We start from the raw sequence: 19,105 nt of genomic DNA on the forward strand, positions 1-19,105 counted from the left end.
ATGATGATGTGAAAGGTCAAACACTGTGTTAAATACTGCCCAGAGAGGAGGATGGTTTAATGAGACAGTTCGATTAATCCCACTGACTGCTGCTGCTTCCCTTCCACTGATTCATCCTCTTCATGCAGAGACCTCACTGCTACACCTGCTGGCCGTTTGGAAGTGCTTTCTGCAGCATCTTGCATTGACAGTCCGAGCAGAGGTGCCAGGAGTAGTATTAATAAAAAAGCGATGAATCTAAACCTAATCTAAATAATAGCCTTTCATCTACCGCTGCTGACATATGACACGGACATGCCCATCATCGGGTCCGTGGAACACACGGAAAATTCGTGTTTAGCATAAATCCTCTCGAGAGGCTGCCATTTGTATGCCTCTCGCTCCACCCGATCCGGTTCAAACAAATAGACCAGGGCTCCAGGAAGAAGAGCGGTTCGCTGTTTGACAGGCAGCTTAAAAGGGGCAAATAGAGTCATGACATGAGCAGGGAAGGTCATTCTGCAGAAGGCCGCCAACCGCGGGTAATCAACATTGGCAGAAGCGCACATTTGCATTGAGATGAAGGTGTTTAAAAATCAGCCGGCGTCTCCGGGCAGGTGCTGATATTCTTAGAATTAAAAAACGCCTGCAGCGTCTCTCGGTCTCCTTCACTTCACTGGGATTCACTCCTCTTCTACTGTCGGTGACATTTGATAGATAGCGACATGAGACAACAGGGTTACAGGGTAAATAAATGACAATTTCTATGAAGTTACATTTAATTGAGCTCCAATGCCGATCAAAATAAAGTGTTCTCCCCTTGATTAACAGAAAAGGGCACCACTGCAGAGGCCCTGGATTCTATATTTTCTGTATCTCTTGATACTGTTTATTAGAAGATCATTGGCTGGCAACAACATTTAGCATCAAGGTTGGAGCACAAACAAGGCAAAGCGTGGATCTGCCCCGCGGCTCAAGGACTTCCGCGGCCTCTAATTAGCCGAAATCTTCCTTGATAATAAGCAAAACTACAACACAATATCAGCTGACATGATGAGGACCTTCAGCTGGATCCTTGTTTATCGTCTTATTTTCTTGCCTTAAAAATTCAGCTCAAACGTTTTAATTATTCACCCAAAAAACCCAGCCCAATGCTGCCAATTGTTTTCCAATTAAAGCAGCGGGCAGCACTTTGCCTAAATCTAGAGAGAAAGTCACCGAGTCGGCAACACTGACAGCCCGTCCCTTCAGGCCTCCCAAAGCCACGGCCCCAAAATGATCATGATCAACGTAAACAACCAACATGCTCGCTACTTTAATTAGAAAAGAATTGGCAGCCCGTCCAATCTTTACATTCGGGCCAAGTTAAATGATTGGATGGTCTTATTACAGTCCTGTGACAGCCACAGATACCACAGATTCTTAATATTTTAGTCTGGGCATTTGATTCCTTGATTGCTGTCAGCATGTAAAGAGAATTTCAATAGAAATATCAACAACCTATATTTTGCCTATTCCTAACTTGACTCTCCAAATACGGGATAAAAATTGGAAAACCCAATCCCTCAATTTAAATAAAGAACATTTTGTTGATTAGAGTCAAATAATCTTAAATGCATCCAGCAAGATTCAGTGTAAGAAAAAAAAAAAAAGAAATCTCACAGAGGTGTGAATAATTTTTTCTTCCCTCTACACTCAAGCATAAAATGTCTGTGATAACTTCTCGTAACATCCCCTCACATCTCGTCCTGGCTCAGCTGTCACACGGATCCAGCGCCAGCCCCGAAGCTGGTTTCACACAGAATTGTAACTGCCACTCCTTCCCTCTGCGCTGTCATCTCTGCCTGCCTCACATAACTTAGCCCCCAGATGAAATCCAAACGGGCTGATTTGACCACTTCAAGGGAAGCACTGAATAACCAACTAGCACAAGCTCCCATTTGCTCTCATTTCATGTCCATGTGTGCGTCCCAGTTTGGTTCATTTCCTTAAAATGCTTGACCACACAACACTTAGCCAGAGGCCGGTTAAGGGCTTGTAGTGACTTTGAATCTCGGAGCAGCAGAGCCAGATAGAGTGTTGGACTTCCTTGCCTGGGGGTATTGTGAGTGGTTGATAGGCTTAGCATGGCTTCTAAGTGGAAGTAAAGCCACGGGGAGACTCCTGGTTTGGTTTCCTCCGTGAATCCACAAAAGTCCTCATCTGAAATTAACTTAAACCAACTTAAAAGAGCAAAGACACCGCAGCTGTGTGGGATAATATTTAACCCTCCGTACAGGCATTTGTAGGTGAAATGAATTGCAGACCACAAGACAAAGCTTCAACTCGCATTGCTGCTTGCACTGCAGCAATGCGACGAGCCAATCAGTGACTTGCTGTTTGCAGTGGGTTTCAAAAACAAATGCACATAAGGGAGCAGTAAAACGTATAGTTAGTAGGGTCAGCCATCATAATGAGGAATGCAAAGATTGGAGGTAACTGTTGCTGGTCACTACAGCACATCGGGGCAAAGATCACAGATTCACCAGACAGAAATTTTTGATTCTGTAAAACCTAAGAATGAATTCAATGCCAACATTTTCCAGTCCTAAGCTAACCTTTCTAAAATTAAATGTACATTATCTAGGCTTGGAAACTAGAGTCTGGTTTAAGGGTAATTTCTGTATTTGTCAACCTTGTAGCCCATTTTTCCATCTTTTCTTGCCATTGTAATTAATGGGAACAACAATTTGTGATATTGGTCCAGTATTGAGGGAGAACGCTGTGGACGGCAGACGCTTAATAAACCAGATCAAGCGAAAGGTATAGCAAAAGGTTTTATTTCGCTGTGACTAATGTTGTTGGACACTTATAATAACAGATCGGAGCCTGTCAGCGGCAAACACAAGCACAATTAGTGGACGTACATTGACGGTGAGGAGTTTCCTGAACCATTTAAGAAAATTGTTGTCTCACACATAAACATGGGAAATTATGGTTGAAAAATACCGAAGTTACCCTTTAATTAAGGGTAGAGTTGGTGTATCTGGGTATTAAATTCTCCATTGTGTGTTATGTAAGACAAAAGAAACTGCCAGTCAAGTAAGGGTGAAAAACACATGATGATGAGGGTCAAATTTTGTTGCTTTCTATTTATGACATCCACAGATAGCGCCGGTGACGACAAGAAAACCCACAAGGAGTCCATGTACACAGCATACCCCAAAGGTAGAGAGTCATCAGACATTCAGAGGGCGGGTATGGTTTCAAAACCGCAGGACAAGAACAGAACAGATCAATACGGTTCTGCCAACCATCCAAACAGCCAGAGAGAAAGATAGAGAAAGAGACGGAGTGGCTTAGGTATGTCAAAGGGGCACCAATAACGACATTTAGTGCTGAGCAAATGAGTTTCTACCCTCAAATGGGCCACATAAATAAAAAAATTTAAAAAAAGGTCCAATTTTCAAAAGTGATTGTTGACAACTGCCTCAGTTCTGTTCATGTCTGGGGAAATAAGTATGTGAATTACATGCGCATGACTACAAAACGTGGTTTCATTGGAGCAGCGGCGACCTGACTGAGAAAAGGAGATGAATCTGCTTCCCCATAAATTATGCATTGGTTCAGTCCTGTATTACCATGTACACCACCACATTCACGCTGAAGAACTTCATTGTCCACTTTGAATCAGCACATCTCTTTTCATCCCATCCACAGACCGTTTCTCTGGGAGATGTGTGTGCCTTTAGCCTGCAAATGACTCAATATAACTGTGAAAATGAAATGCTGACAGGTTCAAGGAGTGTTCTTCCCTTCTCTCTAAGAAAGAAGGCCTCCAAACAGGTTCTTCCTGAAGGGCTCAGGCTCTACCCACAACCACTTGCTTCTGAAAAAGAGGTTTTTCAAGGAATCTTTGTAGCACTAAGAGTCCCAAGAAGAACCCTTTTATACAAATAACCCTTTTCAGAAGAGGATTGATGAAAGCATGGGTAAGCCCAAGGGAACGCCCACAACACAGGATGGTGAACCATGTTTGTGGCTTATGCTGCACCACATCAGACTCGGTCCTTAGATTATTAAATGGTTCTTAGTAAAACCCCCCCGGTGGAGTTCGAGATGGAACCCGTGGGATGTAAAAAGGTTCTGTTGGAATACAAAATGGTTCTCGAAAGAACCCCCTTGGTGGATTCTTGTTAGCACCTTTAAAAGGTGGAGAGGTTCCAGATAGAACCTCCAGAGAGGGTTCAGGGTGGAACCATTACACCAAAGAAGGGTTGTCCGGGTGGAAACATTTAAAGATGGTTGTAGGTAGAACCCTTTATGTTGGGTTCTAGGTAGAATCCTCCGTAAGGGTCCCGTGTGGAACCTTGACATCCAGACTCACTATTAATTCCAGAGCCAGCGATACAATACCACAAAGAAAAGATCACATTAATGCGCCTCACAAGGGCAACGATTCCTTCAGGGTTGCTATTTGTGACTATGAATCTGTATCTGAGAGGACGGTACAAAAAGGAAAGACGGGAGCGTGGGCGGGAGTCGGGAGGAAACCTCTTAAATTACTTGCTCTTCCAGTTCAGCCCACCACCAGATTGCTGTCAGGCAGGACTGACGTTTGATTGAAGGCACAGACAGGACCGCGGGAAACGGAGACCCAATTAGCGCGTTAGCTGGCCGCTGACCCCAGATGGCGATTTGATGACCACCAATAAATGTCTGTTAGATCCCAGCCGCCGTAGCAGCAGGTGTCAATCACATGGAGCTGCAGTTTACTCCCACACTCGCATAGCACCACGGAGCTCGGCTTTTAAGAAATTTGGAAAAGGAAAAGCATGAAAATGATTAGAAGCCTCTCATACAGATGTTGCCAATCATCCATGCCGTTTTCTCTTCAGCAGCAAAGCCTTTTAATTGAAAGATACTTATCATAAGTTATTTCATTAAATGACTTTTGTTTTCATGTCCCATTGCAATTATTTGTCTCATGTTATTATTATGAGTAATCCAGAGTGTTGGGTTGATGAGCCTCTGTTGAGAATATTAATGAGCTACACGTACAAGAAAAGGGCACCTTCATTCTGTCTATAGGCCTTATTCATTTCAGTTTAAACGAGGCGGCGTATACAGGAACACTGCACCCTCTCCTGGGTGATGATGTCTGCAGAACCGCAGCCGCCATTGCGTCTTCAAGGAGGCACGCGTGTCTGTACGTGCGCGCATACGAGACTCCTCACACATGTGGACCCGTCGATCAGATAGGAGGATGATTAAGTGGCAAATACAGGCGAGTTTCGGTCTCCGCCGTGTTCGGTAAAAGAACCCGTCAGCCGAGTGTGCAGGAGATAGATGGAAACACGCAGGGTCACCTCCAGTCCTTCCCCTCTCTCGATGAAGGTCGCGAGCCGACAGATGAGTCCGCCTTTCCGTCGGGCCTTACGCCGTCCACATTAGCAGGCTGAGCCGGGCCTTGCCGGCGTCAGCAAAAGAAAAAGGCGAGGTGGTTCTTGCCCTCTTGAGATGGAACGTGTCAGCCTTACACTCACTATCTACACTGAGTGTAAATAGTGCAAAAACAGTGAGACCGTGGGGAGGGATTGTGGAGACCGGATGGAAATAGAGAAGAGGAAACAGCCCAAACCACTGATACACAACAACAACAATATTTGAAGAATGAGCTGCTGATTTTAGGCCATGCAGTAGCCAGTGGAGTTTATACTGCAGGTGATACTTTGATCTGTTTTGGTTTCACTGATCAGCAGGAACCTAAACCCATAATCATGAATGTTTCATATCACCAGTGCACACTGACATTTACATGTTTTCTTTGTATAGTTGTTTGCTGCTATGTTAATGCTCTGAATATGGAATAAAGCACCTTTAAAAACAAACTAATATGGTATTCTTTTACATTTCCCTTTCCACAAATCACAAATCATATCTTTGAAACGAATCTACTGTAGATCAGAATAGAAAGTGACCATGTAATCTTACCCAAACCAACTAAAGACATGAAAAAATAAGTTAAGTTCTGTCGTCGGCTCGTGGTCTGGTTTCATTACTGAACTTTAAAGAGGCAGGCTGCCCGGGAGAGAACGCCCTCTTAATGGATCCCTGCCAGGAACTTCCTTCACACAGTAATTGGAAGCGGCGACCACATGTATGTCTGCTGTGCATGTGGGTGGTTTCAGAAGTCACGTGTGTCGCTGAGGTGAATATCACAGAAGTCTGGACTCTAATCAATCGTCTCCCACTGAACCAAATCGTTATATCACCATCATCATTATTAGGCGATCTTAGATAACAAAACTTTTAAGAAATTCCCCTTTAATGACCTGTGATTAACTGAACTGAAACGTCAATCTTCCCCTTGTGAACCGGACTAGAGCTGAAATGATTCGTCGATTAATCAATTAGTCAACCGACAGATAATGAATCAGACACTGTTTTGATAGTCAATTAACCGTTTCAGTCATTTCTCACGCAAAAATGCCAAATATTACCGCGTTAAAGCTTCTCATTTGTGAAGATTTGCTAAATTTCTTTAATTTTATATGTATATATTTTTGATAGTTTAAATATCTTTCAGGGTTTTGGGCTGTTAGTTGAACAAAACAAGCTAATCAAACAAGTCATCTTAGGCTGTTTACTTTTTTCCAACATTTCACAAACGAAACCATTAATCTAGCAAATAATTGGCAGATGAATTGATGATGAAAGTAAATCTCTAAACCAGGGACCACCCACAAACTCACTGTGGCTTTACAAAGTAATTATCTCTCCTACAAAGCACGCTTGCATGCAACTCTTTTGGGTTTTTTGAATGTATTGGATTCTGGGGGAGGGGAGAGGCAGCTGTTAGCTGGGCCCAGCTGTCAATGACGGCTGGCAGAGATGAGAGGGGCGGAGATGCTTTTGAACAAACCTGTGCATACATGGTCCCAAAGGAGCATCACTTTAAAGAAGCCCAGATGATAGCTGGATGTCTCTGTTTGCCTCCCGAGTCTGCGGCGTACTTGCAATCCCATGCACACATTAATTGTGATAAATACTGTGATGGAGATCAAGAAACCACGTCTTAATAGCTAGCAATTTACCGTAGGAGTTTACGAAGACCTGGGTCCCACCAAACACCTCCACAAAGTCCATTTACAAGCTGCTGTGGTCTTGTTGCATTACCTCCAAACACAAATCAAATTGAGGTGGGGTTCCTGGACATAGCCCCCCCCCCCCCCCCCCAGACAATTATTATTCATGAAAAATGAACCGGGAAAAGTATGTGAAGGAAATTGGAGTACAGTTCAGTCTAAACTGCAGATTTTGCTTTTCATGCCGTTCACGCCGTGTTATTTCTCAAACTGTATACATTAGCACCCACTGATTTCTGTGCCTTTCATTTCCTGTGCCGGAGCCTGAATAGGACTCTGTGGAAGCTCGGGGAGCGTTATTGTTGAGGAAGCCTGCTGGATATATTCTCTAGCAATGGCAAAGTTCCTGGTTACCGTCTGTCCGTCTGCAAACATGTCCAATGACAATTATTGATCCATTAATAGCTTTCTCCAAAAATGCAAAACTCTACTGACGAGACAAACACAAAACTCCTCACATGACAAACTAAAATAAAAAGCCTCTCGAAGCCCTTTCATCTACAACGTTCAATATTTCCCCGTGAAAGAGCGATTCTCAGCCTCCCGTCTCCAGCCACTGAGTCTACAAAGCAACGCGTCCGGCTTCTGAATGACAATTAGACTAGCTTGTAGCGTTGAGCATTCAAGCCAGAAAACACTGCAGAGTATTTATTTCTAAACCAGCGGCGTGTTTGAGATGTGACAGAGAACATAATGAGTCAAAAGAACTAGTTGGTTGATTAGTTGTCCCCCAGATCAGGCTGGTTTCTCTCCCAGGGCGGCAAATTAGGGAAGCTCGGGGCAGTAGCCAAAATAAACTGCAGGTCCAGGGATTATCCAGCCCCGACCTGCAGGATGAAGTCAACAAATGAAGTCTATATGAAGATAAAGCAGTTCATGAACCTCTCGCTGCCTGCACAGTGCTGCTCTGAGCTGGTGTTTGTATGTAAGCAGAACCCAGGACAATAACAACGCGGCTCTAATTACAGACCAAATGCACAGTTAAAATTAGATTCACCTTCTTTTCTGTATCTGTCTAAAGATATCCCGTAATTTGGCAAACACATAAACCACCAAAGGGCACATGTTAAATTATTACTTCACCGGGTTTCTTAGTAACGGGAAAAGGACGGAAAGGGAAAGCAGTGACAGTCTCTCTATAAACACCACTTTCACATAAACCCAAGTACAGCGGACATCAGATTACTGCATATCATGAACACTTTTTTTATTACTTAGTATTACTTAGAAAATAATCCATGTTTTGTCATATTCTATAACTTTTTTCTGATGCGATGGGTTTTGACCGTGGCATCGTTTAATTATCGGTATCAAGATTTAAGGTTGGGTATCGCATCATTTTGACATGGCGATAACACTAAACAGGACTTTTACCACGTTGCCCAGAAAAACACGACACTGGTACAAAGCCACTACTTACTTCCTGGGGGAGGCTGAGATGCTACTCGCCCTGGATCGTTCAGACTGGAGTGCAGTGACAAGAACACAACAGTGTTAGCTGGAATGCATGACTAAGCCGGAGGTAGTTGAGGTCTCTGTGGGGGGAGAGTTCTATGTGCTACACGTGTAGGTCTGTGTGTCTGAGTGTTTTACATGAGACAACACTAACCGCACAAGCCATGTTGACAATCAGAGCAGCTAGAGAAGGTTCTCAAGCATTCCTCAGTCCTTCATCCATCTGTCTTAAAAACAAATGGGCCACTTAGAGATCCAATACCGCAGCTTCTGTGTTCAAGACAAACGTGCATCCATACCTGCATTGTGTTCCTTGAACATTCCAGCTAAAATAAACTCTTTCGTCTGCTCTAAATCTCTTGATTTGTGACTACAAGTCCTGACAGAGCCTGAACAGGAACCAGCCTACCTCCCACCATACATGGATGACTAGAAAAAAAACCTAAAGCAACCAGATCAAGCACGGGAGGACAGCTCCCCCACAATTCAAACAGAATTTCTCTTGCCTGGTAAATTGGTTTTTCGTCACAACTGGCTGTCAAGTGTTGGCGTTTGTGGGTTTCAGTGTGTCAGATTTGACACAGCTCCCCTTCAGTAGCTGTGGGCTGTAGCTCACCACCCACCCACACACACACACACACACACACACACACAACCCCCCACTGGGGAGCAACCGTCTTCTTCAGATCCCCTTCAACAACTTGACAACGCTGATCACTCTTTCATCATCGTGCCCCTCGAGCACCCAGCGGAGATTTGCAGCCTGGAGCATCTGATTGGTCAAAGCCTGACTAATACTATCGGAAGAAAGCTTTAAAAAAACACAGCTGTTTTACTGTAACAGCAACACGAGGCATGTAGGAATTAGTATCGACGGCTTCTCGGTGAAAAAAAATAGAGAAATCCAGAGCTTAATGTGCCTGGAGATGCTGTCAAGTTGCATCTGTGCACCAGCGTTCAACACGGGAGCCGTGCCCCGTCAATCACAAGCCGACGCGTCCACGCTGCACGCCAAAAGGCACAAGGCAGCCTTTCTCTGGTCCAGGACAACTTGCGAATCACAGGATTTGAGCATCTTTGAGTAGATGTCGAGGGAAACACACTGTGTATGTGAAGCTGCTTAACAAGCTAACCAACGCTCGACGGAGAGGCATGCAGGACTAAATTAATTTGCTTTTCCAGGATGTGTAATGTGTAGGAGATGAAAAAACGGAAAAGCTTTAGCACATATAAACCCAATTAACTGCTCAAACAAAGAAAATTCCTTTCCTCGCCCTCTGAAATGCGAGTAATGCAGACCTTTTAGCGACCAGTTTATGGTACGATTATAATTCATGCCACCTCCTAAGCGGCACTCGTACACTGTGTCTCTTTTGTGCAGCGCCGGTTTTACGGCCGTGGAATCCCAGAGGAAGAAAAGAGCCAGTGTCACGCGGTCAGAAGGCGTTTTAGTCAGACAAAAAAAATAATTGTGTCAGCACTTTCTGCCGGGGAGCGAGAGGCCAGCGTTCAGAGCCGTTAGCCTCCTTCTCAGAGGAGAGACAGGGTTTAATGGGACTACTCTTCCACTCCATTTGGCGGCACGCATCTCACAGGCCACAGCTGCATGCATGGGAGCCAGCGACTGTCACTCTGCATACCTCTCTGCAGCCTGCGAGCTCCACACTCCCCTTTAGCAGCTGACAGAAGTTGTTCATCTTCAGGACACACACTTGAAACCGGCTACAGACTTGACGTGTGTGGAGGAGACTGCAGAGGTCACTCTCATTACCTGATTTAATGGCCGAGGAACTTATCCTACCAAGTCCTGGTGCAGCCATGGTCGTATTTAATTGGCCTCGCTCTAAAAAAACAGTCATTCAAAAAGACTGGGACACACAGGAGATGTGCAGTGCGTTGCAATACCCATAATACAATACAATACTATTTAGTATCTCCCAATACATAGTATGTCTAATGCAGAATGCCAAGAAATACCAGGATGTCCTACTGCATTCGGACACATTTTGCAGTTTACAAGGCAGCATGATTTTCTGGACCATAATCCTTTGCGCTGCAGATATATAAGCAAGAGGGTTAAAGTTCAAGGTGCAATGTTATGACGATGTAGTATGTCCCATGCATACTGCATGCAACAATATGTACTTTGTGAGGGCAGCTGCAGTTTGTACTAAAAGTAAAAAAAGACAAAGTATCAGGGTCTGCAAATTATTTTGCAGAAGTTCTTTCATTGAATTTCTTCCATTGTCGTTTATTTAACATCTATTCAGCATCAAACCTTTGAGCCACACGAGGGAGCCTGAATGTTCTTATTGTTCTGATAATTTTAGCCGACTTATAACATAAAATGTACTATTAAAGACAAGCGTACATACTTTTTATTTGACTGATAAGAGGACAAAAACGAGAGCTTGTTAACTCCGCCTGAATAAATATATTTAGTCTCATTTATAAAGTATTACAACTTGTAAATATGTCTTCAATATCTCTTCGTAATGGTTGGTTTATCTATTCAAGATAATATAAGGTGATGCAGGAATGGCAGTGAAGGTGGTCGGGAACAAATTCTCTCTTCTCACGATTATAGATAAGAATCATGGTGAAGCGGGTCGCAAAGGTTTCTCATTTTTTTTAAAGTTGGTCCCCAGAAAAAAAAAGTTTGGGAAACACTGCTCTAAAAAACTTCTTATAAAATGACTTTGGATCTATTTCAGAGCCAAACAACAATTTCATGGCTGGCCAGTCAAAGAGTAATTACATATGGCCCCGAGCCGGCACATCGATCAGTACTCGGGACTTAAAAATAAGACTTTTTCTGACAGACAGCTTCTTGAAGAGATGACAGCGCACACATTGTGAAAATCCACAATGAAAACTGAAACGGGCAACAGGAATCTATTTTTCTGATGAAAGATTTTCCTGGACAAATGGCCGAGTTATTCTGCAGCACGAAGTCTCCTCCCCCAAAAAGATGCATCACTATTAAGTAGGTTTATAGAAGATCCATTTCTCCAAGGCTGAGAAGTTAGAAGGTTGTCGGGACACGAGCTGACCAGTCTTAAATTAATTTGTAAAAATTGGAAAAAACGTATTTCTTGTCCATCACGCTAACATTTACTTTTGTTTGATGACATCCAGCAAGTTTAAGACATGCTGAGACATTAACACGGCAGAACCACACACTGTACATAAGAAGTGGACGCAGTCACCGTGACGTCACCCGTTGGTTTTCACTCTGTGAAAGGGTTAAAGTTGAGAGAAAAAAACATGGACAACACCGTGGTAACAACCTGTCAATCACAGTAAGCCCCGCCCTAAAGCAAACCCTGCTTTATGGTCTGTTTGACTCTAAATGGACCATCATGTACTAAATGAACATCATGCTGTATTGAAGAAGACTTGAAACTAGAGATTGAGACCATAAACTCATGTTTACAATGTTTACTGAAGTAATAAATCAAGAGAGAAGTAGAGTCATTTTCTCATAGACTTCTATACAATCTGACTTCATTTTTGTAACCAGAGAATAACCCAATTATTAAAGGCTAACTGACTTTCAAGGGTTGAAAAAAGAAAAGAGCAGGAAACAAACATAGACAACAAAGTGCTGCATGTTCACCCGTACATGCACCACAATCACAACACGAATAACAAATGTGCTTTTCACTTAATCTTTTTCAGGAAAAGAATGTTTAAAGAATGTAAATGTATTCTCGTCCGCGGCCCACTTGCTAAACACAAGGGTGACAATGAATGAACCTATTGTTATCGTCCCATGATGACCTTGGTGCGACGCATCAATAGATTGAAAAGAGGTCCCGGCTACAGTCGCCCGGGTCAAATGGCATGAAACTCGAGAGGTGACTCACCATGAGTAGACAGCAGGCAGGTCTCCAAATCCGGCTTTGAGGGCAGCGAGGCGCTACATTTCGCTGGGCTGAACCACAGTCCCGATCCCTCTCCAGAGAAGACACCCAGCAGCTCTCTACAAAAGGCAACCAAAAAAAAAAATAGATTCAACTCAAGGAGAGCAACAGACTGAGAGAGCCTTGTATTGACACACAGCAGACGCAGCAGAGGCAATTTAACATCCGGCTCAGTGGCGTGGCAAGTCAATGCAGCAGACGGTCACCGCTCGCTCGGTTCACTGTCGATGATCTTTTTCCAACAGAGAACACAAACAGTGGTTGGCGATGCAAACAAAAGCGTTCGGGGCAGCTACAAGGGCTGGTCTGTCGACGGGCAGACAGCAGACAGTTGTCCCCCTCTTCAGGGGGAGGATCTGACATAAAGTGCTGCCATTCAGAGTTTGTGATGTGGAGCCACGCCGTCCCGAAAACACTCACTCACCAAATGTGTCATTATGTCATTAGGTGGCGAGTTAAGGACGTTGGGGGGGGGGGGGGGGGGGGGGGGACTGAATTTCTGTGTGGGAGTCATGTGATAAACACTAAAATGAGGGGGAAATGAAGAGATGCAAATATTTCATGTTTGGTTGCTTCATCAAAAGTCCCAGTGAAACAGGCGTTAGGGCGTCTTTATCCTCTGTAATGTGACGTATTCTACAGTGAAACTGAATATCCGAGCGGTGAACAGTTACAAGAAGGGTTTAAATCAAATCCTTCGCATTTGATTAGACCGCTAAAAAGCGGGACTGCTTACTCTCACTCACTTCCCTTGTTGTCAAAAGTTGCAGATTGAGTCATTGATTGTCATAATACTAACAATTACGTAAGCACAGTTCATATCTTGTTTCATGGTAAGAAAAGATGATTGTATTTTGATATAAAGTTACGGTGAAATAGATTGTTTGTTGCCGGTATGTGATCTAAAAAGGGCATTTTTTCATTTCATCTCAATTTAAAGCTGCATCGGCTCACAGAAACATTTGGGTTTTCAGGCAATTATAAACACAAGCGGCCGTTAAAAGGTTCTTAATACGATATTCAAAGCAGAGGGGTTGAATCCATACGGCTCTCAACATGGCGACTGCCGAGCCCAACCGCAAACTTCCCAAACGCATGCATTTTTGTCAAAATCGTACGATTTTTAAAACCGTTCCTCCACTACTGCCTCATTATACAAATGGTCATTTTGTAGGTGAAGTTTTCCTTAAAACAAGCAAACACCTAAAAAAAAAAACGCTCCCAGTGTAATTTAGGGAATTCATTCGTCCTTGCTCCAACCCTCAAACTTCCTCGAGTGTCGATGCAGCCGATTTGCTCGTATTCACGAAGGCAAACTAAGACATAGATTCTGAGAGGACGCGGAATTTAATTTCTGCACAAAACAGAACAAAACAGCAAAACAATAATCAACTTTCCTCAAGGGTGTCACATGGACATCATAGTATTCTTCGTTTTATAATTAGTTTGCACATTTCTCTCAGTGGGGAACACGTTACAGGACTTAATCTGAATTTCACACTGAGTTGCCAACACATTAATCGAGCTGAGCCAACCAACGGGGAGTCTAAGTAAGTTACGGTTACAATAAGAAGAAGAAGAAGCTGTAAGAAAGTCACATCTCCGTCATTCTAGGAAATGTGTTTGAGGGGCTTTGAGGAGGAATTTAAACAGCTTCTGGGAAGCATTTGTTTCATTACATTTAAAGTGAATAAAATGTTTGTTAAATCCCACACAGTGATCTTTTAATACATTTTACTCAAACAAAACGTGTCTGAAAACATTTAGTTTTTGTATGACTCTTAAATGGAGACGATACAGCTAATGGTCGGGAGGTAAAAACAGAAAGACGTGCAGAATTACTCCGAGGTCGACTGCTCTTGTCACTGGAAGCTAGAAGGGTCACAAAAGGTCGGCAGCTGTCCGCCCAGCAGACGATGATCAGAAGAGAAGCGAGGGGCAAAAACACCTCCCCGTGCTGCTCGTCTGCTTTACAACGATACGGATTGCTGAAACGCAATCTGGTACACAATGTGGAGGAAAAAAACAAACAACATCCATTCAAATCTCAATCACGTGACAGAATGCATTGTTCTACTTCGTCCACTGGGCTTCTGTATTATTAACTGAAAAGGGCCAGAAAATGAAATCAAAACAAATTATGCGACAAACACCCTAAGTCGCCATTTCACTGATAAATATGGCATTTAGCTTCCCCGTCTCATCTCCATCTCAGAGGCCAAGAGTGCTTAAGCTCTTATGTAATACAAATGCCTCTGTGTGTAGAGTCTGTTCATGTTTGCCCCTCCAAACAACCCCTCCTCTGTCTCAGACTCTTTCTGCCAGTTTGAGAAATAGTTTCTCAGATAAATGTGCCGGCTTTAGACCAGACTCCCCGCTCAGAGCGAGGTGTCGGAGTTCTACCCTGACCATATTTTTGGGTTTGCCAAAGGTCTGGGAAATAAAAACACGGGGCCACCGCGGACCAATTACTTACACAACAACAAAAGAAAAGATCACCTTCCATTGTCATCGCCAATTAATGGAAGCTACATTGGCCAAGACAGGATATCAGGAGAGCCAGCAAAGACGCATGTGTGGCTAATAAGGCGACTCCTTTAACTGTGTGTGTTGTGGACTAATGAGAGTAAAAATATATATCTTTCTGAGGTCTGAGGTCAATCTATCCCAACGCTATTTAAAAATCTCCCTCATGAAGATGCTGTTCTGTAAAGTAGAAGTAAACAGCCAGAGGATGGGAGATGTCACATCAGTTGTATATATAATGATGTTTTATCTATATTCTGAAAATGTTCGGATCCATTTCATTCATTGTTTAAGTGTCAAGATTGAATATTTGTACTTATTGTTTTACTTAAACGTTCATCCATACGTCCAGCGGCTCCTCACTGTCCCTTTGCAGGCAGCGTACTGCAAGTGTGTAGTTCACTTTATCACCTGTTCAGCATATTGGGAATGAATCTTGCAGAGGTGACACTGCCCATTAGCCTATTAGCCACAACACAGGTCTGCTCATCAGCGCCTCATTTTTCCCCTAAAAAAGGACGCGCAAGTACTGCTGAGCTGCTCGTCCCATTACTCATCCACGACCGAAATGTAATTTCCAATGTGACAGTCTGGCCTTTACCCCCCCCCCCCCCCCCCAAAAAACACCAACGCAATACTTTGCATCCTTTAAGCACAGGTGGCCTTTCATCCTGGGCCCAAAAGCAGAGACGCTGCAGAGACCTGGTCTCATTAAAACATGTTGCTAATGTCGCCGTGAGCGGAGAGAAACTCAAAGGCTTTAGACCGCGTTGTAAGAAGAGCCGAGGCCGAGGACAACCGCCTCCAAACACCTACTTATACTTCTCATACAACGTCAAAGACTTCTTGGTAACAGGGTTTCTCCTGGATCAACATGAGGTGGAGGTGGTACCATCCAAACACTTATTATCATATCATTGAAGAAGCAGCAGTAGCCTGTATGTGGGAGTCATGTTTTCAGATTCAGCAGGCTATTATAATGAACTAATATCGAGTTTTACAGATGTCCGTTTGAAATATTGTATTTGATAAAGTGGGGAAAAAAGTTGTTCGGGCACACATGGAGCAGCTTTTACAAACGCAGAATGCAGGAACAAGAAGTTTTGTATTCTTTAGTGCTCTTAAATGGCTCTTATCTTCCTCTTTGTGGGTTTCGGCGGCTTTTTGTTCAGGAAAAACTCTGCATAAGAAATAAAAACAGAACATGTGAGCGGCAGGTGTCCGAGCTTTAAGTTGCAGGTTTGAACGACGGCGCGTTGGAGCCGTTATTCAAGCACACTGAATCAACGAGTCGACTTTAAACAATGCCAACAAACACGAGCTTTACACTCAACGAAGTCATGCAGTCGCTTTGCAGCCGCTGCTATTTTAAGCGCGGTCTCATTCGGTGTTGATCAAGACATTTTCGGCATTTACAGTGTGAGAGCCGTCCTGGCAGAGGGGCTGGATGGAGCCTTCAAAGCGTGGAGAATGGGATCTGGTTAGGGAGCCGGTTTAAAGCATTCCTTAAGATTAGCCTCTTTCTTAAAATCCATCTCATTACAGCAGTTACAGCTCATAAAAGGGTGGGAATACTACTCAGCCCTTCATACTGTGGCTAACACGGTAGTAAAGCCTCAAGTGAAATGTGTGTTTCTCTCTCTCTCTCTCTCTCTCTCTCTCTCTCTCTCTCTCTCTACATCCAGATCCCAAAGATACAGCTGGAGGACGTAGAACTAGGTTGTATGCCAGTTTACATCAATGTCAGTTAGAGCCAGACAATATATGGATATTATATCTATATCGTGATACAAGACTAGATATCGTCTTTTGGATATTGTATCACGTTGCCTTGTCCTGGCTTTAAAGGCTGCATTACACTAAGACACTGGCAGTTGCACAGACCGACCCTGTCCGTCATCGTTACCTCCATCACCTCAGTGACTCCCATGTTAAAAATGAATGCTTCAGGGCCTCCTCTGTGTTCTGGGCTAAATGAAGAGGGAACATTACACAGCTTCCTTGGACCTGGCATTAACACTCTGTTGGGGTTTTCAGCTGGATATCAATTAGAGGCTCATTAGGCTTTTAGCGACGGCAGTCCCTCTGGCTTCCTGTCGCCCACTGTGAGGCTGGCTGACCCTGAACCTTGAGCGAAAGGCTGGCGCTCTTTGTATCAGTTATGCTTCCTTCAGATCCGGAAAACACATTGTTTAACAATAATTTATTTAAGCCACGAGGCCATGGGCGGTAAAGAAGCAGAGCAGTTAATGGATGGAACATGAATCAATAACAGGAGGTCGAACTAAGTACGTTTAGTACTGTTCTTGAGAACTATTTTGAGGTACTTGTAATTTACTTAGTATTTACATTTTGTGCTACTTTATACTTCTATATTTTAGAAGCCAATATTGCTGATATTCCACTACATTTACATGACAGCTATAGCTTATCAATATAAAATATACACCAACTAACTGATTTATTTTTATGGATTAAGCTACCCGGTAGTAATTTAAATGCCCGGAGACCGAGCTGTATGTGCATTTTTCTGTAAAAAGCGTCATTTTTGCAACTCTGTCAGAGAAAAAGTTCAAAGGTGAGTCCGATAACGCGGAGTCAATCGAGAGGGAGGTGTCAAAATATATACTGTGTACCTCAAGCTGCAGCGGGCAGCTATAAAGTGTATCCCTGAATATGTGAGTCTGTGTGAGAGTCCTGGAGACACCGACTGAAGCAGGAACTACTACAGAGGAGGTTTTGAGTCCTTTGCCGGCTGTTTATAATGCAGATCTTATCACCATGCTAGAATACCAACCGTACACTTTACAGCAGTGACAGGAGTGGCAGATAAACGCCTCCGTCTCACCACTCTATGTAAATTAACACTCATCATAGAAAGAGTTGCTGATTCTCTGCATTAGAATATATCTGAGCTGGCTTTTCAGTTTTTATTTAAAAGATGATATATAATACAAGCTGCCATTTTACAAGTTCTGACTAACACAATGAACTATCGCGCCTGAACAAGGACGTATTTTGGTGACTGGAGGCAAAAGCGGTTGACCACTCCCCTACCTTAAAAACAAGCCACTAGAAACTAACGCTGGCGCTGCTGTTTATCTTTTCATATCACAGGAAGCGGGCAAAACCGTGAAAAAGGTTTTAGTGCATGTTGAATCTTATACTGACTATTCTGCATTTAGACAGAAAAAAATAAAATACTGCATGAGACAAAATGCATTCACACTAAGTGCCACTAAGTACAGCATAACACTGTAGATCCCACAGGAAAAGCTACAATGGAGACTTTTCATTTGCAAAAAAATAAACAAAACCATGCAGCTGCAAGCATCGCGGTTAGTGATCTGACAATTGGTTGAGCTCAGAAAACCGAGTACATCTCTGTGATCTGCAGTTCTCTGAGAAATGTACAAGCTCGAGTAAAACCATCGTGGCCTGAGAGAAACACAATAGTTCTTATAAATAGCCTGCATACTGTGCCACGTAGCGTTACAGGACTGGGACTGACAGTGTGCAGAGCGAGGACCACTTTACTCAGATCTGGTTCTTTGATCAAAATGTGTTGCTTGTGGGCAAAGTATTCAGTGTGTTTAGTAAAGCACAGGCAGCGGGGAAGAGTGCTTTTCTTGAAGCATCTTTTTAGTTTTACTCGTTCTAAGGATACTTGTTTTGTGTGTCAAAGCTAAAGCAATCTATAAACCCTTCTGCTTCTATTCAAATCACACAAATGGAATAAGAATGACAAAAAAAATGAAGTTTTTATAATGATATGTTTCTGTTGAGAGCTGCATATGTGCAGTGCCGATCTTGCAGTATGTACAGATGAGCGAGTAGCGAGTGATGTTGTTGTTCCTGTGCAGCATACATGAGCTGATGAATATAACATGTATTTTAGTGTTTCAGGCTGTATCAGAGACATTTTCAATACTGGAATCTGAACAACTCTCCCTAATACATGGATGGTTATGGTTGGATATGTATCCACTCCAGCTGTTGGATAATTTTTTGTATTTCCTTAATACAAAGGGAATCATTGAAAAGAGTGCTGGCCCAGACTCAAAACAATGCTACGTTTTAAATCTTCTTCTC

The 19,105-nt window shown here is 43.2% G+C and overlaps 1 protein-coding gene across 6 annotated transcripts in view; it reads right to left on the bottom strand.

Moving 5' to 3' along the window:
* The window catches only part of tanc2b (tetratricopeptide repeat, ankyrin repeat and coiled-coil containing 2b), a 127,969-nt gene that overhangs the window by 102,098 nt on the left and 6,766 nt on the right, over positions 1 to 19,105 (bottom strand). For 5 of the 6 annotated variants that reach the window (XM_079182741.1, XM_079182739.1, XM_079182737.1 and 2 more), the window contains exon 2: positions 12,431 to 12,546. The gene's annotated coding sequence lies outside the window, so the exon portion shown is untranslated. Of the gene's footprint in view, positions 1 to 12,430; positions 12,561 to 19,105 lie in introns of those variants that run through there. The other variant, XM_079182736.1, reaches the window with a different exon arrangement.

This window comes from Pholis gunnellus, assembly GCF_910591455.1.
Source record: "Pholis gunnellus genome assembly, chromosome: 21".
In the NCBI taxonomy this organism is placed as follows: domain Eukaryota; kingdom Metazoa; phylum Chordata; class Actinopteri; order Perciformes; family Pholidae; genus Pholis; species Pholis gunnellus.